Source organism: Amphiura filiformis, chromosome 18, assembly GCF_039555335.1.
Source record: "Amphiura filiformis chromosome 18, Afil_fr2py, whole genome shotgun sequence".
Lineage (NCBI taxonomy): Eukaryota > Metazoa > Echinodermata > Ophiuroidea > Amphilepidida > Amphiuridae > Amphiura > Amphiura filiformis.
The window spans coordinates 22809588-22835237 of record NC_092645.1 but is presented as its reverse complement, the minus strand read 5'-3'; the positions used below and the strand labels follow the sequence as shown (position 1 = coordinate 22835237).

General features: G+C 36.1%; 1 protein-coding gene and 1 long non-coding RNA gene across 2 annotated transcripts in view; both read right to left on the bottom strand.

Annotated features, from left to right (window-relative positions):
- LOC140140008 (sodium-coupled monocarboxylate transporter 1-like) overlaps nucleotides 1-25650 on the bottom strand; it is an 88509-nt gene that overhangs the window by 57764 nt on the left and 5095 nt on the right. The gene's annotated exons all lie outside the window — the stretch shown is intronic.
- Nucleotides 14673-20421, bottom strand: LOC140140007 (uncharacterized). Its single transcript, XR_011857196.1, has 4 exons — nucleotides 20049-20421; nucleotides 17283-17443; nucleotides 16676-16783; nucleotides 14673-15817 (listed from the first exon to the last, which is right to left on the bottom strand). It is a non-coding gene; the product is annotated as an uncharacterized lncRNA (long non-coding RNA).

The window sequence follows — 25650 nt, the reverse complement described above, 5'->3', positions numbered from 1 at the left end:
CCCAAAGCATTTTCTTTCAGTCCGTTATCAGCCATGTTGGAACTATCCAGGCGAATTTGACAACTGGGCAGGTTAAGGGATGGGGTATGAACGTTTGGACATTAGGTCTATTTATTGTGGGACATTTTGAAATTTTTGAAATTCGCAATGAAATACACATTTTATGGCAAATCATAGGGCCTGCACTTTGGCTCGTTTTTTGCAGGTTTACATGGTCCAATAATCACAAGATGACTGACATGTGGTAACAAAGGAAGCAGTCACTGCAATTTGATTATGTCCCATATGATTGGCCATTCAAGACACCCCTGTGAATATACTATAGCGGCCTTTTCAAAATATAATACCTGTTTGCTTGACTGCATTGACAATACCCGGGAACAACACACACAGTATATGCATTGGACAAACTTTTTACAATAAGCATGATTAAAGTGATGATGTGACCTCCAGATTTATACATCGTTCGTCTCGCACACTGACAACATTTGATTGAATGGATTGTAGGCTACTGCGCCGTGATTACGGTGAAGGACACCGGTTCAAATCCTTTGTTTGGAGCCAATCGATAAAAGCATGCAGGGCCTCTATACGTCTATACCTATGTACAGTTTATCCCTTACATAACCTATGTCTTGAATACGCTGGCAAAGTTATGTAATAATCGGATTAATACTATATAGCAGTAGGTAAAAACAAGTTTTGAGTAATCCGCGCTACAAAGTCCCATTCAGTGATCCCAGAAAAGTGAAAAAAAAAAATCAAATTGTTACGTTTATAAATTTTTTTAATGAAAAACAAATGGCAAAAAAACAAAACAGGAAAACGACAGTATTGACGAAGTTGAAGCCTCATTCAAATATATGTAGGCCTAGCTAATTTATATACTGTCAGTACCGGTATATAAATTACAGACTCACGTAAATGCATTATTTTTTGTCTTAGACACACGGCTTTTGGCTGAACCACTATATACTAGCAAGCTATGTTAGCACATCTATGACAATGACGAAAGGTATAAAATCAGCCATAGGCCTTTTATACCTTTGACATTATTTTGTGGCGAGTGACATGGTCTTTCAATTCACGCCGAGTGTCCTTGACAGGTTTGACTATGCTTCAGTAGTCATGAAAGAATTCAAAAGATAACCTCTGCCCCAATAATCCCAAGCAATTGTCTGAAACTGCTCCTCGGATCATAAGAACTCAGTCCTCAAATGATAGTCATAATAATGTCCAAAATATAAAATTACTGACTATCATTGAAGACTGAGTTCCGCAATCTAGTATCCAAAATCTGAATTTTGATGATTTTTACGATCGTCGGGATGAAAAAAAAATCAAAAAATCACTGAATGGGCCTTTAGTTCCCCATCTCCTTTCCTGGCAATATAAATCAAAGAAAAATAAAGAAGAAAAAAATAAAACAAGAAAAGACAAAAAAAAAGACAAAGAAAATTAACCAAATTAAGGGATCTGGAATGAGCGTTTTGAGCGTTTCGATAGTATTTTTGTGGGACATGAGAGCACATCAGACATATCGAATTGCATTCTGAATACGAAGAATGTCTTTCTGATATCAAATAAATTTCATTGTTTGAAATTCACGATATAATACAAATTTTATGACAAATTGATATTTTTCACATTTTTGATATATAACAGTCCTCGAAGTAAATATCATAAATCTAATGATATATTCTTAAACAGTCCCTGGCATACCATACATGTATAGGCCTATGTATAGTAAATTAGTCTGCTTTATCTGTTTTGTGCTGTTTAAGCAAATTTAAACATAATTTCCATAAAATGTAAGCTTTTACTGTCAGATATGTCCCTTTTAATTTTGAGCAGAACAAGTGAGGTAAAGCACAGAAAATTGGAATTTACTACTACTAGCGCCAATGAATGTTATACGATTGTAAAGCGGTACGATCCTCTGGGTGTGTGTGTGGGGGGGTGCGTGTGTGTGTCCTGCACGCGTATTTTTTCTGCAACTATAACGGGACGCAATACGATACCGGTATGTTATAAGAATCAAACTTACAAGAAAGATGGCTCTTGTCAAATCCTACAATTCTGTCAGAGAAAATATGCATAATTGATTAATTAATAAATGTATTATTTAATGATTTACCATAATTCCAAACATGTCAAACAATATGTCAAATTAAAGCTAATGAAATGCTTTATAAATTGGTCAGAGCACATTTTGCAGAATGCATTTAGTATTTTAGTTACATGATTCCAAACATTCAATTCCAATTTTTTCTATACACGCATAGGAGCTGTACTTTTAGAATCCGCGCCTAATCAATAATAATAGTCTTTTCACTCCATTGTCAAAGTACTGTGCTCCCTGTAGCATTATGTGAGTGTGATGGTTTTGTAGCAGATGACAGTGCTCATTCAAGCCTGTCAAGGTCAGTTAGTAGCCACTTGCTGAATGGATGGCCATTATCAGCTATCAAAGAGATGCCTTGTGCAGCTGCCAATCACAGTAGAGGTTTGATAACATTTTGTTAAAACCCAAATGTGATATAAGGACAAAGCTGTGCATGTTGGTACTTAATTGTTTGGATTCTTATGTTGAAATTCCCTTGTATTAGTATTTTTATGTGTAGTGTATATTGTTCATAAATTATATCTTTTAAATTTTGGGCATTTTTGCTCTGTTGCACTGTACCATTATGGAATTTGAGCAAATCAATTACCGACACAAGCAGGTATACAGTGTATTATTTTATTTTTATTTCGTATCTCAGGAGCACAGCTCACTTGGTAAGGCATCAGAATTTGGTACACGAGCGCTTCGAACTTTAAATCGCAAGGTGGTGAGTTCGAGCCTCATCACGGTCACATTAATTTTATAAACCAAATATTGTTCGAACTTTTCATATTTGTTTTTCTTTTATTGTTTCTTTTCTTTGTCTTTTTTTTCTTGTTTTATTTATTTTTTTCTTTATTTTTCTTTGATTCATATTGCCAGGGTAAGGAGAGGTGGGAACTAACGGCCCATTCAGATCAGTCATTTTTTCATCCGGACGATCGTAAAAATCATCAAAATTCAGATTTTGTACTAGACTGCTGAACTCAGTCTTCAATGATAAAATGTGACTGGACGCGGCGAATCAGCCGTAAAGTCGGCCCCGGTCAATTTTGTTTTATTTCGTGTTTAGGAAATATATACCATAAGCTTTAAAATGGTATATCATTTGACTTCAAACGATATCCAAAAGCGGGGTTATGATTTGTTGAACTCTGTTCCTTCGACAAAATTGTATTTCTTATCGGTTCTACATGTGTCTCTTTTTCTACATTTCTGGTAATAAATATCCAACAGTCATAATTGGCGGTCATTTCAAATCATCCCCAAGTCAACGAGGTTCAGAAATATCCTCTCATTGTTCATTGTTGATTATGCATACCTAGACAAAATACAATGCTTTGTTATCTACCACTTGAATAGGATTTAGCCAAAGCAAACAAAGACAAGAACTATTCTATAGAAATAGGTAGAAGCTTATTATCCTCTTCAGCAGTAGTATTATTGATTGATTTAAACAGCGTTTGATAAGATACTTGTCGCAACGAATTGATACACCTATGAATACGACCTTCACATACATTTTACACTTTAACTCAGAATACAATTTGCCGAGTTTACGGCTGATTCGCCGCGTCCACTCACAAATAGTCAGTAATAATCTTTTGGTCATTATATGACTATCATCATTTGACGACTGAGTTCTTATGATACATCATCCGAAGAGCAGTTTCAGACAATTGCTTGGGATTGTTGGGGCAGAGGTTATCTTTTGAATTCTTTCATGACCACTGAAGCAGAGTCAAACCTGTCAAGGACACTCGGCGTGAATTGAACTGACCATCTCACAAAAGAATGTCAAAGGTCATAAAACATCAATTTGGTGTCTTCTGCTAGTGGTTCAGCCGAAAGCCGCGTAGGCCTATTTTCTTAAAAGACAAAAATAATGCATTTATGTGAATCTGTAATTTATATATAAATTAGCTACATGTAGGCCTATTTGAATGGGGCTTCAACTTCGTCGATACTGCCGTTTTCTTGGGTTTTTTGCCAATTTTTTTCATTAAAATTTTTTATAAAAGTAACAATTTGATTTTTTTTTCACTTTCGCTGGGATCACTGAATGGGGCTTTGCAACGCGATATATTCAAAACTTGTATTCACCTACTGTTTTAGCATTAGTCCGATTATTACACAACTTCGCCAGCGTATTCAAGACATCCAATGCAAATAATCACCTAGATTATGACGTAGCATACCGTAAATATGGCGGAGTACTCAAATTCATTCAACAAAAGCATGATTACAAGCTATTGCAATCTACCGCGACAGCTCGTCTCACACACATAACAAATGCACTATACGATCAAATATGTTGACGACAACGTTTGATTGAATGCACCGCATTGCGCCATGATTACGGTGAAGGACACCGGTTCAAATCCTTTGTATGGAGCCAATCAATAATTTCACGCACATCCTCTATTATTGCCCAATTATTGCCCGGGATGATTGCACACTGTAAAAGAGCTATTGTTAATATAATGTTTGATGAAATCGTGTTTAACTATTTGCTTAAGAACGGCACAATACAGATAAAGCAGACAGATTTAACATGTGGTACATGTATACATATAGGGAATGTGTGTGAGTCGAGTATTACCTAATTATAATAGGGGCGTATCCAAAAATGAATTCACGCCCCTTTCAAATGTCGAGCCAAAGTACAAGTGCAGGCCCTATGGATTAAAAATTGATATTTTTGATATTTAACAGTACTCAAATGAAACTTGATTTATACTTATAGTGTATGTAGGTGGGATGAAAATCCGACAATCAATTGACAATTTTGACCTTTCGTATTGAAGATATGGATTTTTCCCCCAAAACACCAAAAACAATTTTGGGAAAAAAATCCATATCTTCAATATGAAAGGGCAAAATTTTCAATTGATCGCCGGCTTTTCCTCCCAGCTACATACACTTTAAGAAAATATCATTAGATTTATAATATTTACTTCGAGGATTATATCAATATGTGAAAAATATCACATTCTAATAATTTGTCATAAAATTTGTATTATATCGTGAATTTCAAAAAATGAAAATTATTTGATATCAGAAAGACATTCTTCGTATTCATAATGTAATTCGATATGTCTGATGTGCTCTCATGTCCCACAAAAATACTGTCGAAACGCTCAAAACGCTCATTCCAGATCCTTTAATTTTCATTGGGGATTTTTGAAATCATCGTTCATCGAACGATATTCAGGTGACCTCGAGCCTTTCATATAAATCAATAGTATCTCGCTATCAGTTGCGCGATATTTAATCCGATTCAACTCATATTTTATTCGTTGCCGTATATATTTTGACGTCACAAAAAGTATTCGAAGCCGAATATTCGTCTTCGAATATGCACTATGAACCGACCCTAACTGCAGTATGGTACACCAAGGCTGTTTATATATCATTTATTGACGGTTTGGCCTGTATTTAATAAGACAGGATAAGATATGGTATATAACATTTCCCCTTCAGAAATATTGTAAAAGTGCAGTACGTAGGCCTATATATCAATGTATGCGGACGATAATGCATTATTAATTTGTATTACTTATTAATTTGTATCTCATCTGACGGAATCATACATTTAGCTACCCACATTTGAAATTCACACTCCATGTTAAGATCATGTCTTCCATAGGGGGTGTTTGGATTTGGATTTCAATGATGTCCATTTTAAATTGTGGACCTAAATTATTTTTATTATCTATGAATAAAAACATGTTATTAAGGGATGAGCCTATAGGAATAACGACCAAACAAAGAAATTCTTGTTTATGCCTTAATGATTGTAGTCTTTCAACCCTTTCACAACTTCAGCTGTGTAACTTACAAAAATTCCCGCTAAAAAGTGGTTCTTTTAATTTTAGAAAATACATTAATAATCGCATTGGACTTTTCGTACTGATCGTACTATAGTGACCACCAGCCTATAATGTTCTAATCACACTATAGACTGGGATTACATGTGACGTCATTGCCAGGCAATTGGTCTCTATTGTTCCTTGCCCGGAAATATGCCCACGCAGTCAGGGACCGTGCTTTTAAAACGCCCGCCAGATCACAATAAGGCCATTGAACTGTGTAGTGGCCATACGTACTCGATGAAGTATAACGGTAGCACGTTCCCTTACCGACTCATTATTAATGTGTGGAAAGGGGTCAGGGACGGTATTCTGGTCATTCTAATCCTTTCTTTTGAGGTCAATAGATAACAGAAAGGCCTTGAACACAGGTGCCTGGTTGTAGATAATATTTAATCATCAAAGCTGCTGGCATAAGAAATTTCGAGGAGGCAGCGCTTATCATTTCTTGTAATCACAATCTAATATGGTACTCACTACATGTAGAAGGCCGGGCGGGTCTGCAAATTAGTGCATGAAGCTAGTAAAGATATAGCTTCATGTTCAAGTTTAATCAATTAAAATACTATGGCTGGATATCAAAAAAATCGCGAGGCATTCTTTCTTGTTATGGACGACAAGTATTAATTTTTATATTATTATGACAAAATTCAGTCCCTTCTCAATTGAATAGGCTCCGAGATTAGACGTTCCTTTCCAAAAATAAATTATATGGCCTAGAGGACATGATATAGGCCTAATCTAAACCCATATTCGGTATCCAGAACCCTTCACAGTCCGAGCGGCGCTTGCACTCGCATCGCGTTAAACTAGACAAAGTTCGCTAAACTGAGTCCTGCTTAAATTGCCAACCTTTATCGAGGGGCGAGGTTTCATAGTCATCTATTACCTATACCATTTTTCACCCCGATGTGGCAGTGATGTCAACGCGTTGTGAACAGCTGTTTCGCTCGCGCATCTATGCGGTGTCTTTAAGCCCGTGCGTATGTACACCAGCGCCAACTCCAGCGAGTAATGCTGCGCCTAATGCTGCGCCTCCAGCATACTTTCCTGCAGCTTGCCGCTGCGGCAAGCGGCAGAGCGTTTCAACCAATGACAAGCCTTGATTGTGTCCGATTGTCTGCAATGCGCGTGCGCCACGCCGCTCATTGCAAGCGGCAGGGTAGTATGAAACCAGCTTAATACTGACGTGACCCCGGATGTGACGTCACTGTCACATCAGGGTGAATTTTGGTGAAATGGTATTGAACAACGCAAACCAGCCAAATTTGTCATAAGTTTAAATAGCCATTAGAAAAACCGTGAATATAGTGTCAGAAAGTCTTACACATCTTAGTATAACCTTGTCGTTAGTGTGATACTGAATGCAGCGCCATGTTTGGAATATATTCGTACACGGTGTGGGCAAATAGTTGGTCAAATGTATGCTAAGTAGGCCTAAATCATGAAAATCGCTTAATCTGAATAATACCAATCAGTAACGGACACTGAGACAACACTACGTGCGAAGTTTGAGGTAAGTAAAGCTTTTCCTTGTTATAAAAAACAAGGAAAAGGCAGTCATTTTTATCACAACGCGATATTTTAAAAAAGTACATTTTGAGAGGGCCTACGCTGGTTCTTTTGATTCTAGTTTAAAATCTGTTCATCACATGCAGTCCGATTTGGTATCTATGGTTTCATCAAAGTCTTGAGAACTAATTTGGATGGTATGTTGGTTAACAAAAACGATACTGTTAAAAATAGCGGTATTTATGTAAGCGACGTATCTGATGTGTAAAATGCATTGAACATTGTCGGCTAAATAGGGCATAAATTAAAATCGCGAAGAGTAATAGCAACAATAACTATCTACATTCCAAGCGGAAACGCTTTTCAAAAACATGCCACCTTTTTCGGGCAATCGCTGAAACCGAAATATGAAATTCCAGGCCATCTGTAAAAAAGTGCGTGAGCAGAAATGACCATGAACTTGGGTCACCGAAACAAGTGTTTATATTGGTGTCAGGCCTTTCATAGTGATACAATAATTAGCCCCAATAATGGCTTTCATTTGAACCATTATTTGTTAAACTACGATTTTTACTTTTGAGAAATCAATGAATGTATCAAAAAACTTTTCGAAAGTCGATTTAAAATGGCCTAACCCGTTAAGCCTGCTCAGTTTTGCATTTGCATTATATTCAAGGCCTCATAGCAATATGACGGCTTGGTGCACTTACAGGTCTGCACCCTTAGAATATCTGCTTCAACTATTTCAACTGATGAGGAACAGTATATTATTTTGTATCCTTCTTTCTCTACCCTTTTCTTTCTCTTGTTCCTGCTGTTTCTTCTAAAATGGGCCTAAGATTTGTAAAGTTTGATCTGCTCACTGAGATGAGGCCAAGAGAGAATTTACCTCGGGGCCCTTGTAAATGTTACTTGCACTTTTAATCATAGACAAAATGATGTCTACATTCTCGTATATAGCCTACCTATTACTTAAACTAGGGCCCCTGGTGCCCCTTTGGATCTCTAGCACTGGGGCACAAATGTCCAAATCTACGGATATTATAGACAACTAAACAATGGTGTGTTTTTTTAATATTGTTTTAGAGCTATGAGAACTTGAAGGATTATGCTATTGCTAGTTGTGACCAAAACAATTAAGTAAACGGGCCCGTAGGCTAAGATAGCAAGGTCCTCTTGTTGACAGCGTATATCCGCCACTGATTGGCTGGATGTTGCATATATCGCGTCATATTGCAACGCCTTGCAGGAGTTAAGGTTGTTAAATGTTCGCCGTTATACAAGGCGGAAAACTTTAATAAGACTCATAACACCGTGTATTGATATCGAATGGAGTGTACGCAGATGGGCGCAGTGCTTACGCTAATTATGCGTTGCGTACTGTGTGACTGATCCACGCGTATGTGACATTACATCACGACTGTCAATTGCGGGCCAATTTTCGCATTATATAAATAAGCCAAATAAACTTTAGGTGTGCTTGTAAACTTATCGCAACCTCTTTTGTTTTATGGGCGGCGCGCTCTCAAACACCTATCAAGGAAGAGCCTGCCGCCTGCGAGTATGCATGTAATCAGTTATTGCCACTCCTCACCATGCTCACTGTTGCTCATTTCAGCAAGACTTGCTTTTGTAGTCCTTGATTGTCTTTACTACCATTGTAAAACGAGAAATTTTACGAAATATTATGCTTTCTCTGAGAGTTAATTTATATGTGAGCCGTACAGAGGCAACTTGGACCACCCCACAAAATCACAGTTTCCAGATTCAAAAACTCTCATCGCCAACTCCATATTTTCAAGACAACATATTTTTTCCTTATGAATTTGAGGAAAATTTCATTTGCCATCAGAGTTACAACCATAAGCAGGATCTACATACCTTCAGCGTATTAAACCACCACCATGCCTTTCATACAACGGATATTTTCAGCTATATTCCGTTGATCCGATACCGAATGGTCGGTGCAAGTAAATGCCGTTAAGGTGGTAAACTTACAGCAGAGTACTACAATATTATTGTTATTTGGCCTGTTGATAAATCTGGGTATTTACACACTCGCAACTGTGTGCACAAATACTGTGTTCCAAAAAAGTGCATCCACATTACACAAGAAAGACCCAGGCACTAGGATCCACAACATGCTCATCTATCAGGACAAAGTTCTTTAACCCCAATACATTTCTACATTCATTGAATGACCTTTGAAAATTTGGGTACAAAAAAACTCATACTCTGCAACTTGAGGTCAAATTTTGCTCTATGATTGTTTAATTGAGGTTGTTGAACTATGCCATTGGGATGAAGCTATTGTGGTCCTTAGTGAGGGCTACATGGAAATTACTATACTTATTCTAAAAAACTGAACAAAATTTAGTTTTGATTTTTTTAGCGGAGCCTCTCTCATTTTTTTTTTCATTTTAATAACAAATATCCCATGCAAAATTGAGTGCCGAACTTATGCATATGAAATCAATAGGATTTGTAGGTGAAATAGGCGATGTTCTATTTTTTTCCAACAAAACTTTCATTGTCTGCATCATGACTCATTCACATGATTAATAATGTGTTAGGTATATTATTTTCCTCTACAGAATCATTGATATTATAAATTACCAAGTTATATTGAGTACAATTAGTATAAGTTTTTAGCGAAAAACCGTCGTCGTGCAAGTTTCGAATTGTCAAGCTTTGGGCAGGAGTAACTCTGACTTCTTCTGGGCAAAATACCGAAGAATGAGACATGTAGGCCGCACCTTGCCTCCTGAAGTCTGACGATTCTGAAAAGAGCCGTTCATAGAATGCTACCCCTTGTCAACAGAGAGCAAACAGACCTCCTCTATCTGCTAATGCAAAACGTTTTGGTGGCCCTGAAAAGAGCCGTTCACTGAAGACCGCCTCTTGTCAACAGAAAAAAAAGATAAATACGTGGTGGCGCTGGAAAGAGCAGTTCACTGAAGACTGTTTTTTGGGGCATAATTAGAACTGCGCGTTTTTTGGAACAATTCCCAAAAGTGATGCGAATTTTATCAGGACACACTGTATAATTGTATAAAGGGAGTTAAGCTTAATTATAGTATTTGTATGAAGCGTGTTTGTACGTGTACTCATACTAAAGGTCAGTTAGCTGAATCAATGAACTACCTTAGGGAGTCGTGGTTTCTTTATTCTTATCAGTATCAAATATTAGTTCTAGTTTGATTACCAAAGTTATGATGTTTGACATCATAATAAAGGTGCACTGCGGACCACCAATTAAACTTTCCATTGAAAAGCAGGTCAACATGGTCATGATAAAAAATAAACTTTTCAGAAGGTAATTTCTACCCAACACGAGACATTATTTTTAATCACTGTATTAATAATTATAAACCAAATTTCCATTAATTTTTTTGAGCTTCAATGGGCTTCATTTTTTGATATTATTATTCGGATTTTTTTTACAAATACAATACAATTCATTGAATTCAAAAGCATATCTGCGCCATTTCCAAAAGGCTCGGAGCGCTTACAAAATAAAAAACCTTAATATTTACAACTTAAAACTACATTTGAAAGGTGCATCTTAAAAATAATTATAAATATACAACACCAATTATGTGTAGACAAACAAGAAAAATCTTTAAAAAATACAAAGTTCACGGATCAGATGTACAGCAACTTGTTCTATCTTTAAATTTTCATATTTTTATCCTACTCCGTGGCGTCTGTGCTGATTGGACAATATATATGTGATTTGAGGTGTACCTAGGCCTGTATCCTAATTGACTCTGGAAAATAATTCAAATAGGCCTACAACCTAATTTTACATTTAGGTTTTTTGCTTGGCTACAAGCCAAGCAATATTATCATTCGTTTGCGACCTCGACCTTTGACCTGAAGTAGGAAACTAGTCTTGTTAACATGCATTTGCTTCATCCTCAGTAAAACAATGTTGTAGGATAATGCTTAAAATTTAAGTTGTGGGTTTGCAGGAGGCTAAAGAGTAGCCTCACTCCCCCATGACTTAATTCATTTAGCTATATATTCAGCAGTGAACTCTTTGACTTGACCATGTTAACCCAGGGACGAAATAGCAAACTCCAGGTAACCTTGTTCCCCTCATAAAGCAGTGCTCAGTAGTGACTGTTTTTTGACCTGGAGGATGGTGAGTTTTAATAACTGTTGACAGGTGTACCATATAACATGGAACGTGCTTGTTTCCAAGATAAATTTAACCAAATTCCAATAATTATTATATTGTCCTTGGACAAGGAACAATTGACCAAGAACAATTTTGGTGGTTAATGAACTTTCGCATCACAGTCCTGGGATCACAGTATACATGGTATAAGAGAGTATAAGTCCACAGTCTATTCATGTGTTTTATTTCCATGGTCTATGTTACTGCCAAATTCTTGATTTAATATGTGGTGTTTGTAAGTCATGTTTGACTTTTGGGAGAATGGATAGCTACTGTTTTATAGGTAGGTGGGTATTTATGTTGTGGGTTGGTAGTATATAGATTGTATACATGTAGGTATAGGTTTAAGGTATTTCATAGCACAGACCATCTAGACTATATGGTCTATGTTTATAGGTAGGTATATATCCCAGCTAACCAAAAAACGTTTTCTGAACGTTGTGAGAACGTACCGTTGACGTTTTCTAGACGTTTTGATAAAACGTTTTTAAAACGTAATTTTGTGGAGGGTTTTTGACGTTTTAAAAACGTTATTAAAGACGTTCTAAAACGTTTTCACAACGTAAAAGACGTTTTAAGGCCTATCTTTCCGTTACCCAAGACGTATCCAGGACCTAGAGAAAACGTATTGGACGTTCTAGCACGCAACTAACGTACTAAGAACGTTGCAGAAACGTCCAAAACGTCCTGAAAACGTTATAGCAACGTAAAAAACGTATTGGAGGATGCATTACTCACCACCAGAAAACGTATGTTACGTTTCTACTACGTTTTTAGAACGTTTTCTTGACGTTTTAGTGACGTTTAGAAAACGTGCTATGTTTTATTAGTTAAAAGTCCAAAACAAATATCAAATATTATTAAATTAGGCCAATACAAAATTCATGAAACAAGTTAGTTTGGCAAATTAGTGATACTTACGACTTTACGACACATAATAAATCACACAAGACAATTAATGTTGATTTGATGTGTGATTCATTAAACTTTATTCCTGTGTATGAATATTATTCTTCATTCATTTTCGTTGAAAATACTGCTGAAACATAAATTAATTTTATACAAACATGCTATGCAAAATCACCCCATGGAACATGTGGAACTTGTGTTACCATGTATCGAGTCAACTATTGTCATGACCATTGATGACTGTTTATACACTCTATTACTCGATTTATAATAATTATTGTTTAATACATATGCATGGATGGAATACTTATGAAACCCGATTATTGTACATTTATAGGATAAAAAGTTTTAAAACATGATTTATATACATGAAAACTCTCAAATATAAGTTACTATTTATAATTGAAGACAGAATAATATTCAAAAGACTAGTTTGCGTATTATATGTCCTGTCAACCAGACCAAAAATGCCGTTCTGCGCAGGTCAGCAACCAATCACACCGCGCCTTTGCCCTGACGTCAGACGCAAACTAATGTTTTCAATTCGGTCTTCAGTTAAATTCGACAAACTTAATTGATTACTCTCACGTACAAAGCGCAGTTAACACTCTAAGAAATAAAGGTTCTAAAAAGATTCTAATGTTGTCCTCTCAGGAGAACCCTTAGAGGTTTTCTAAAGAACCAAATATGGTTCCAAGACTATCGAAAATGGCCCCCAAACTAAAGAACCTTTTAGAGGTTCAAGATCTAAGAGGGCGGGTTCTCCTGAGAGGACAATTATTTCTTAGAGAGTTAATGATGACTAGACTTGAAAGTGCTCGTAACTTTTGCCAACACTTTGCTAAAATTAAGTCATAATTATTGTTCATGGTTTACTTTAATTTTGTAGAATTTTGCCATAGGCCTACTGTGTTCGTGTAATGAGTTATAATGTCTAGCCCCTCTCTAATTCTAAGTCGCAACTCGCAACGAATATATGGCGACGGAATTAACAACACGTATTTTGATTGACCAAGTTTTAAGGCAGAATTCTGTAAAATAAAAGTACCATGAACATGTATGCATTTATTTTTGGCATAATATTGGCAAATGTACAGTTCATGAGCCTTTTCACGGCTCATTACCTAAATTGATTAAATGTAGGCCTATAAAGGTGATAAGTCTGCATTTCCCTTATGGAACTAGCCCCGTTCTCAAACCGCGACGCCTCTCGAAAAGCGAGCGGAGCGAGCAGCGAGCGCAGTGGAAAATCATCATACAGGTATCAGAGTACAGAGTGCTAGGAACTACCGGTACCCAAAGCATTAACGAGCAAATTAGTCCTTTAAACGAAACTACTTTCGTTTTCGGCCATCATCTCCTCCCTGCCAGAAACGTAAATCCACAAATGTTGAAAATTATCTTCTTAAAAGAAATATTTTTACAAACGTCATTGAGATTTGAAACCCACTCCCACAAACCTCGATCTTTTTGGTTGTTCCTTTAAGGGATGGGGTATGAACGTTTGGACAAAATTTATTGTGGGACATGAGAGCACATCAGACATATCGAATTGCATTCTGAATACGAAGAATGTCCTTCTGATATCAAATAATTTTGATTTTTTTTTAAATTCGCAATGTAATACACATTTTATGTGAAATGATTAAAATTGATATTTTTGAATTTAACAGTACTTGCAGTTAACTTGATAAATTTGATGTTTTATACTTAAAGTGTATTTATTTAGGATAAAAAGCCGACGATCAATTTAGAAAATTTTGACCTTTCGTATTGGAGGTATGGATTTTTTTTTTTATACACCCAAAAAATAGGTCTTTTGGGGAAAAATTCCATATCTTCAATATGGAAAGTCAAAATATTCAATTGATCGTCGGCTTTTCCTCCCAGCTACATACACTTTAAGAATATGTCATTAGATTTATAACATTTACTTCGAGGACTGTTAATATCAAAAATGTGAAAAATATCAAATTTTAATAATTTGTCATAAAATGTGTATTATACCGTTAATTTAAAAAAGAAAATTATTTGATATCAGAAAGACATTCTTCGTATTCAGAATGCAATTCGATATGTCTGATGTGCTCTCATGTCCCACAAAAAATACAGTCGAAACGCTCAAAACGCTCATTCCAGATCCCTTAATGTCATTAAACACGTCAAATAATTTGAATACGCACAGTCTAGTCTCAAAGATAAAATAAAGTTCAATTGAAGTGCTGTGTGAAAACTCCTCAAATTGAATTATTACCTCTTTACTAGTGTCCCCAAATACAACGTAAAAACCACTAATTTACATTGTTTACGCAACATACAAATAATATCATCACTTCCGTTGCTGATGGGCAGAGCGATTAACTGTAAACCGTTGACAAGAGCGTACTTGCGCGATGTTGACAAGGCGCAACTTGCGAGTATGGCGACAGAAATAACAACACGTACGGCGTGTAAAGCACACATAGTAGGCCTACGCTTCGGATCGGAGGCGCATTGTGAACATCGCGGAAGTATGCTCTCGTCAAAAGTTTTATAGCAAATTAAAATCACGGTATAGTTACTATAATCGATAAGTCGCTATAATCTGAGGCAGAATTTAAAAGTCAGAGTACCGGTACGACATTTTCGGTCTGGTTGGCAGGATGTCAGACGCAAAGTAGTCTTTTTAATTCGGGCTCAGATTATAGCATGCCCTCGAGCGTCAAGTTGCAAGCCATACATGGCCTTTAATGCAACTTTGACCAAAGGCCCGTAGGTACATGTGCGGTGCCACACTGCAGAATACTTACGATATTGCAATGAAGTTCAATACATTTTAACTTGGAAATGCGACGAGTAGCGTTGAGTTGAGGCAAAAAGTAATCGATATATCGGTACCGCATCGCACTGCATTGCGGCGTAGTTTGAACGGACCTCGACGCTGCAACAATAAGGCTTTTTGAAGTATGACGGGCACAAATGGAGATGGTGTACTTTTATTTGGGTAATCTTGTGTATGCTTTCTTTCAGCATACAAAAGATTACCCAAATTTCAATAGACAGTGAGCACCTTGTCCGACAATGTTGTAAAACTAGCATGTTTACCAGTACAGTGTCTGTGGTCTTCACTCTTCAGTTTCAATGTGTCCCCTAGTCTTGTTCTTCCTCTTCCTGTTGGGGGCCACGTTCATTTTCGCCGCGCTCATCATCCTCCAATTCCCCTACAGGTACCGCTGCATCCACATTCCCAGCTTTCTATAGATAATAAAATGGAAAACAATCTATTTATAAGCATGATCATCATTTTGGGAAACATCATTTTTAAATTGAACTGAAACCCTTAAATCTATCAGCTCACTAAAATAGCAGCCTTGACAAAATATATATAAATAGGCATAAGAAATTCTATGAATAAAAAAATTCTATCCGGTTATGGTCACCCTTAGATATCCAGACAACTTATTTATATTATCAGTATCATTAATTCTGAGTAACTTTCAAGGTCTGTATAAACCATAACGAAATCATAATGCGCGCGTGGGGGTGTGTGTGGGGAGGGGCATGGTGCCCCTAAAACCTAAGAGAAGTGAAAATAAACAAAAATGCTCCATAGAGAAAGAAACATCACGTAGGTGTGTGAAATGTAAGTCCAAAAAAGTATGTCTCAGATACATTTGGTAAAATAGCTTTGTGCTATGCTTTATTATTTTTTAAAACCTTATTTTTAAAAGAAAATGAGCTGTGCGATATGCGATATTTTTTTCATTTTACATTCAACGAACAATTTTATGCACTTTTTGATATTCAGATACAGAAACATAGTAATACACTGCAAAAACAGTGTCTAGAGATTGAACACTTTTTGTTTTCCTCAATTTGTAAATACGTTTAAAACCTAAACACCAATGTCAAATTTCAAAACATCATATGTTTAATATCTGAACACAAGACATATTTAATTCCTAAACATGTTTAGCATTTAAACGTGTTTACAAATAGAGGACAAGGTGGTGTCTAGAATGGGTGCTAATATTATAATCCCTAGACATTGTTTTAGGCCTACATGAATTAAATAAATGAATTTGGCATTTCAGCAATGATATTTGAACTTACTTTATACTTTTTTTCCACCTGGAAGATTTGGTGTTCTTTTCAGATAATCTCCAAGTCCCTTCTCTATCTCAACCTCCTTAGCTTGAGGATGATTCTTCATGCAAGCTTCTATAGAAAGGTGGAAATGATATGAGTTCAGTATTAAATTAAACTCCTTTATCAAAATAAACGGTCTGTATCTCAATATTAGGATTTTCCAAAAGCCTACATGTCGACGCGTTACCATACGTGCGGTCTGTGGTCTTAGGGGAAATATTTTTTATTTGATAAGTTTATGAATAAAGTATACACATATAATCTAAAATTACAAAAAAAAAAACAAGGTGGAAATAAACGTGTGATTTAGGGGTCAGATTTAAATATCCATATTTTAATTTTATAATCACAGAATATTAGATGAGTATATTACACCCACTATGATTGGTTCAGACAGCATGACAAATTATATGCATTCTGTTTAGGCTTAGCCGATCTTAGCTCTATGGAAGCTTATGGATCTGTTTTCTCACCCAATGTTTGGAAACATACTGTGAAATAAAAGGAAAGGCCTACGTGATTTGACATATTATGTTAATCATAGATTGTATCTTGGGCCTATGAAACTTACTGACGATAACTTTGTAGAAAAAGGGCTATCTTTAATGCTCAGCTTGCCTTTTCTCCCTATACACTGCAGGAGGACCACAAATTGTTCGTTCCCAGCTTCCTCATCATCCTCCTGATGGTTTCGTTGAGATCATGTCCTCCAACAAGACTAAGGTGTCGTATCTGGAATAAAGACATATGAATCAAAGCTAAATATTTTAATGCATTATCGCATGGAATTTGGAAGTCAATATCGTTTATGATGTTGCCGTTGTTGATGGTTCAGTATCTTGTGATACTTTGACCCACAACTGAATAAAGTTATTGTGATTTTCATCGCAAGTGCAAAATGTCAAACATATTTTGAATTATGGCCTATTTATAAATGATCATGATTATTAGTACTTCAATTGTGTAAATCAACCACAATTTCATATTGTGTACTTTTGAACACACGAAAATGGCATCTTAATTCATAATTTTGTTTTTAAAGCTAGTATAGGGTGGAGACAAGGGAATATTTTGCACAGGTTATGATTGTTTGGTATAAAATGCCAGTTCCTGAGAAATATTAAAATATTTAAAGAACCTCTCGTGTCTATTCGATATTCCTATATATTTTAGGAATAATTTTGGCTGAGTGGAATTTTAATATAAAACCACATATGCGGCCCTCATGTGCATGTTTTGCAAAAAGCAAAACTTATAGTTAAGAGTGCACCAAAATATTGACATAGTTTTTTTGTATTTCAATCAGGTACAATAAAAAGCTATCTTGTCATGTTTCTCTACAAAGTTCTAATTGATAACTAACTAAACAGCAGATTGCGTAACTCTAGCTATCACTCTTTAAACAAATGATAAACTTCAATGTTGCAAAATATGGAATATGGATATTTTTCGACAATGTTCTTAGCACATCGTAAAATGTTTCAACAGAACGAAGGACAATATCTTGAACTTCTGAACCAGCAGTTACCAGGCCTTAAGGCCTATATGATTTTATGACATGTTACATGTACAAAATAAGTTACAAAATTGTCTTGCTTTTAAAACTTTATACGAAGGAGAACAAGAGATGGTAATCTAATACTAATGGATATGCGTTTTCCCAGTCGCCACCCAAACAGGGTGGTGGGTTATGTATTTTTAAATTGTGATCTGTTTAATTGATAAAATGTCATATTTTGTGTTGGTGTCATTTGAAAGCTAAAAAACCACTAACATTAGTAACAACCCTGTATATATGAACAATATAGCTTTTCAACTACTGGAGATGTGTGGTTGATCGAAGTTGTGAGGGAAGGATGGGAAGAGGAGCACATAAAGTCTATGGGAACAGGGCGTTTCGCATGTGTAACTTGAATAAATTAATGACTACAGGGGCTACATGAACTTGATTTTGGTCTTAATTTACAGCTAAAAAATTCTACTGGTTGTTTTTAATCATTTTGAACTCTTATGCATGCATACCTAGGGCTAAAGAATCGTCCTGGTCATCGATCTCTTTGATTTTTTTCAGACAGAAGCGCAATTCAGACGTCCCATTTTAATTCAGTGCTTTCAGGCAACACAAACCTAATAATAATTACACTAAAAATTAAAACAAATGTGTTCCACTTCCAAGCAATCAATATACATCATTATTCATTTGCAATCATTTCATAAATATTGCAACATTCCATTGTTTAGGGCAAAAATAAGCGTACTTGAACTTCATGGGTAATATATGATTTATAGGTCATACCATCTGTTGTCTTTAACCATGGACTTGGAGTTTGTGACTAACCCAGAACATAGGTCAAGACTGAGGTGGTACAGGTGAAGTTCTGGGTGCACAAAATACACCTCTGGGTGCAATAACCGGCAACATGATAATCATTTCAATGGATTTCCAGTAAACCCTTAGAGCTCCCTTCTGCCTGACTTTAAAGCAATTATTCAAATTGTGATTTTTTGGGCGCTAAACATGCTAAATACTCCCTATTAATCACATATTGCTTACATATTGGGTAACAACGGCCACTCTTTTTTGCACTTGTAATTATTAATGTTACTTCTCACGTGTTCTGTTTTTATACTTGATGACTTCTCTTACTACTTTCAGGAATTTGTCTGTGTAAATATAATATGATATAGATGAGAATAATAATATAGCCTACTTGTAATTAAATCAGGTACATTAAGTTGTCCGACGATCTGATGATCGAGTGTCATGAGTGTCATGCTAATCTAATACTCATCTAACACATTATGTCAGATAGACTTATGAAATAGGTATAACAATTTGACAAACATGACAAAACTCAAGTCAATAAACCACCTTGAATTTCAATCAAATTAATTGTAGGCACGGCCTTTCAATTCTGACAACATCGGCGATCTTTTTCAATTTCGAGATTGCAATTTTATAAAGCGCTCAATCACGACGAATAGGCCAGCTATACGAATGCATCACGAACATACAAGTATTTTATTTAGTAGTACCAATACGGAATTAAACCATGAATATCATCAAACCTTACAACATACTTTTAAGTCAAGAATGGTAAATAATAATTAGAAAAACAATATCCTATTAAAAACATCTTATTAAGTTTAAGTCCTCAGCTTTTAAAGACTTTCCTCGAATTCAAATTACATCAACCGTCATTATATTGTGGATGCCATGCATACAATGCATATGTTACTCATTGTACTTCACTGATTAAATTGACTCACTGGACTAAAAACATACACGCTTTATCATGTTTAATGGAAATATAGTAATAATAAAATACAATCTTACCTTTGTTTGGTAGAACTGAACGAAACAGATGCAAATAGTTCCTTTTGATGAGCAACTTGATGTATATATTCCTTAGAACAGCATGCCAGCATAAACGATCGTGTGAAACGTATAATTTGTCACATTCCAGGTTTGAATTTTGGGTTGCCAGACGATTCACAAAACCATAAAACTTTTATATAGGTCACACTTAAAGATGTCAAGCAAGTCAAACACCCGGGTCATACATCACAATCTCTAAGACACAGTTCCTCACTAACCAGCAGCTTATGCTAGGCTTAGGCTGACTTTAAAATGTTGGTTGCAAAAGCTTAACTCTACAAATTGAGGTCAACGTCCGAGAAGTGATGTTGTCGAATGCATATAATTGAACCGTGCTGTGATGATGAGATATAATAAAAGGACTGCGTGAAACACTTGCCAAATTAGGTACATGTTTCCTGATTGATGCACATATATAAAGAATTAAACAGTTAAACTTGTATTCATCAACAATATACAGACATCATTGACTTCACAATTGCTGGGATTTATGCGCGCACAGCATAGCGAACATTAAGTTTCATATTTTGAAGTGAAAGTTGATACACATTTGGGTTCATTTCCCACGAAGCGCGCAAAAATATGCAATTTTACACTATTTTATACCAAATCAAGGCGTTTAGGGCTATCTATAAACAACAAGGAATTTTTCTTTCACTTTTTTTTCTTTGATATGTGGGGGGTTGTCATAAGAATTCAAGGAATTATTTAATCCCTGTTGATTTAATATTTAGTCGGCTTTGTCATGTGTATCTTGTCTTTTTTTTACTTTCTTCAATCCTTCGATTCCGTCCTTTTCCTCAGTCTTCTGACATGATAGCTCCTCTTTTTCTTTTCTTTTAATTGCTGACGTACCAGATATCAGGGGTATGACATAGATAAATTGCTTTTTACCGGTCAAGTTTACGGGGAGATGCGCGTATTATTCACACAAAACTTGTTATACTATTTTAGCCCCCAATCACGGTGAATTGGATGTGAATATGAAGGTGAATTTGAATTCGATGAAGTACGCGGAGCGCGAGAAAATTTCAATTCTAAACTATTTCATCCAAAAATCAAGGTATAATACCGATTATGCATATTGCGTGTATCTTTAGAGTAAATATACTTTCCCCAGGCGAAGTGTTTCCGAACTCAGGGTGGGGGTGACATTTGATATCCCAAAGTGTATGCGGACGTGTCCCCCCTGTCCCCCAGGATTTACGACCATACAGTGCCTTAAACCAGAGAAGGCTACGTGTTAAAACATTTTGATAATATGAAATAATAATTAAACGCTTTAGAAAGACATTTAATTGACGTTGTACAAAACGTTCGGAAAACGTTCTGGAAATAACGTATTACAAACGTGGCAAAATGACGTAAAAAATCGCTATATTTTGTCACGTTTTAAAAACGTTTTCTGAACGTCATGGTAAAACGAACAATATTTTACCCAAGTCAAAACGTTTTTAAAACGTTTTAAAACGTTTTGGAAGACGAAGACGTAAAAGACCAAACTAGAACCTAGAGAAAACGTTTTCTAAACGTTTTGTGTTTGCTGGGATGGCCTATCTAGGTAGGAAGGTAACAATGCATCTAGGTCAGGTACTCCTAGATGGTAGTTGCTGTTGGAGCAGGTGTATAAATTAAGGGCCAGTGCTGGCTTGGACTGATTGGATCAGATCGTTTTTCATATAACCGATTCATTAACTGCAATATGAGTTCATGTAGTGTAGTATGTTCTTTGTATTTATTTTTTGATATATTTCATTCAGTTTAGGTATTCCAAGGCCAAGCTCTCCCTTTTAAAGGGATTTTTATTAAGCCACCTTACAAAACAAATGTGCGTAGCCTTTTACTGAACTGTACTCATGGTGTGCAAAATTCCCTCCATGCCTGACATTCTAAGAGCGTCTAAGGCTATATCACACCCGTGCATTAATGCCGCTTATTACTCGCCAGCAAGCTGTCGTTTGTAACTAGCTTTATTCAAACAAATAAGCTTTCTTACGAACTATCACTATCATATTCAATTATACTATTAGTCCGGCTGCCAGTGGGTTTGACGTTGTTTTGTTGTCCATAGTTTTGTTTTTGATGGATATTGCTTCTCAAGACCACCAACTTCAAAAATAAGTTTACTGGAACGCTGTCAGCATTGAGCATTTTGATATATGGCGGGTCAAAGTTCACACAGCGGTCAGAAAAAGTTCTCCAAATTATTCCTCTTGTCATGGCGATCCAGAAAAAGTATACTTTTACTTATCTGAGACATTCCCTTCTGGAGTTATAAGCAAAAAGGTCAAAGGTCACCCTTTGACATCCACAGAGTCAAAAGCTGAAAAATACTCTAATTTGGATGAAAATAGTCTCAAACTTTTCGTTCGTCTTCTATAAATAATTAAAAACAGAATAGTTTGCCATAGCTAGGATGTTTCGTTACTATGGTAACGTGGTGTCAAAGGCTAATGTCCATTGAATCATATATAGACCTGGCCCATTTTGCTATGTTACCATGGTTACCCATGCATGTAAGGATGTGTCATACACAATACAAACTATTATTTTTCTGCGTGGATTTTCTATGATGAACAATTTGAGACTATTTTGGTGAAGATAGGAGCATTTTTCAGGTTTTGACCCCTGTGGAGCTTCAGAAGGGTATGTTACAGATAGGTAAAGGGAATAATTTAGTGAACTTTTCAACAGGATTTGAGCAATTTGAATTTTGACCTCTGTGTGAACTTTGACCCGCCATTTCTCAAAATGCTCAATGCTGACAGAGATCCAGTAAACTTATTTTTGAAGTTGGTGGTCTTGAGAAGCAATATCCATCAAAAACAAAACTATGGACACCAAAACAAGCTTCTGTGGCAAAATTGAGTTTGGCAGCCGGACTACATGCAGATAGGGCCTTGATAAGAAGCTTACTCATACATTGACACTTTTCCTATACTTGCACAAACCAGGGAGAGTAATGGCTCATTATTAGAGCTCAAATTATTGACAGAACGTAAGCAGGCATCACTTTATACAAGGTGTATCAAAATGACTGGTACCCATCAATATGGATATACTGAGCATGACTATAAGACTCCCACATCAAAATGCGCTTTAACATCCACCTTATTTATAGCTTTATGTTATAAAAGGTCATAAAACTGTAATTTGTAGTCACTTCAAGAGGTTCATAATGTTTAATGTGGAAGAAGCAAGTGTTTCATTAGACAATAAAGCTGATGGGTATCAATAAGTTTGATACACCCTGTAGATAAATACTAGAAACAGTTTCAAGTTTTACATGGCATCGAAAACGTTTTTTTATGCATGTGTACAAGTCTGGGTTGCCCTCCCCGAAGTATTCTGAACACACCTTAGAGGAATTTAAGTTCATGTCATGTGCAAATTTACGAACCAATTGAGTTTTAAATCCACCAGTGACTCCCACTGATGATGGGTTCACCTTTTCAGCTCAGACATCCCATCGGTAGAGGCGGGGGAATGTTTTTTGCAGGCATGTATCATCACAGGCCTTATACATTGTTACAGATTAGGTCATGTCAAGATGAAGCTTAATGGGATGACACATTAGCGAACACATGTTCTAACAACTATTACAGTAGGCCTAGTAGGCTTGCATACACTATGGACCACAATAGCCTCATCCCAATGGCATAGTTCAATAACTACCTCTATTAAACAATCATAGTGCAAAATTTGACCTCAAGTTACAGAGTATGAGTTTTTTGTACCCAAATTTTCAAAGGTCATTCAATGAATGTACAAATGTATTGGGGTCAAAGAACTTTGTCCTGATAGATGAGCATGTTGTGGATCCTAGTGATAGGCTTGCATGCCCGCCAGCCACTCACGTAAATAGGCCCTACAATAATTAGCCGGGAAAACTAGTTATTATAAGCATGTGTGTGAATGCACTTTCAAAACCTAATAAAAATTCCTTTAAAAAAGGAATGGGCGCCCAATGTGAGCTTGATGTGATGTGAGGAAATGCAAGGGGTTTGATTTGTTCAAAGAATTTCCGACATCAGCAACGAAGGGAAGAATATTAAATTTAAAGGATATGTATTGGAGTAGGCGAGGTGTAAGGGAACGAATGGGATTTAACAAGTTTGGTTTGAAAGTGAAATTGTTTTTAATGCTAGGTTTCACTGTTTATACACAAATGTAGGCCTATTATAATATACATGATATAATGTTTTGCCTTTGACAATATATCAGTGGGGTAGCAATCAATGTGAATAGTTGAAATTTAGTGCGAAGAATGACAAGGATGACATAATTACAGTTTCATTATACAAACTACATACTACATGTACTTTCTAAGCCTATTTGCAAACGAAGTATAACATTTGTCAAGTGTAAAGAGTTTAAATTGTATGCAAATCGCAAAATACGACAATGGGGAACATGTAGCCTATACGGTATGTCGTGGTGTTTGCATACAGTTTGTCGGCCAATTGTGCCACCATATTGCATATTGCATAAATCACTATATGGATTTTATCATGGTAATTAACAAACGAAGGTCACCATATATTTGACTAAGACAATTTACTGCCTCGTTATACGCCGTAGAAGTGACGTAGTTAATCGGATTAACTACCATAGCAATAGATGAATACAATTTTGACTATATCGCCCCGCACTGCAACGTTCATGCGGTACCGATGCATTGAACCATAGATGTCAAAGAAATGCTAATCACTTGCAACTGTAAGATTAATCTCTTTGAAAAGAGCGGTATTGTATTCAATCTATTATGTGATTGAAGCCAGGTGATGAGTGCAACCTGCTGTAGAGCAGCGCGGTATATTCAAAATTTGTATTCATCTATTGCTATGGTAGTTAATCCGATTATGACATCACTTCTACGGCGTATTGATGTTATGGTTGTTAAGTAAACAATGTCACCGTATATCGGGTTCTAATGGTTTATTTGGTGTTTTTATGGGTTCGTTAATTTTGTATTTTAAACAACGGATAACGGGCCTATTTATGCACAAGATTTCATCCCATGCATATTAGTAAACAATAATAAAATCAAAACCAAGCAAGTTGTGTTTTTATTTCTAAGCTGGGCATACTTTAAGCAAAACCGTTACGACATGTACGAGGTAAATCTTACGGAAGTAACTAAGGGCCACGTGAGTTCGCTTTGTAATGCAAGAAGTCAGGATCCTGTGATCACAAATCCCGACTTCTTGTGTTCCTGACATAACCAGTTTGAAATAAAGAGATAGTAAAGATATCAAAATAAAGAAATAGTTAAGACAACTCAGGACATCAAGAACTCATGAAATCTGTTCAATTTTCACGGCGTTAGTAGTTTAATTGTAAACCCATCCACTTTAGTTATCTCGAGATCCTATTTTCTTGACTTAAAGTCAATAACTCGTGAACTCAAGCCACGCTTGAGTTCTTGACTTCCTGACTTCAAGTCAGGAACACAGGATCACGAGATCCTGACTTCATGACTTTAAAGTCAGGAACTCGTGAACACAAGCCGCGCTTGAGATCCTGACTTCACGACTTTAAAGTCAGGAACTCGTGAACA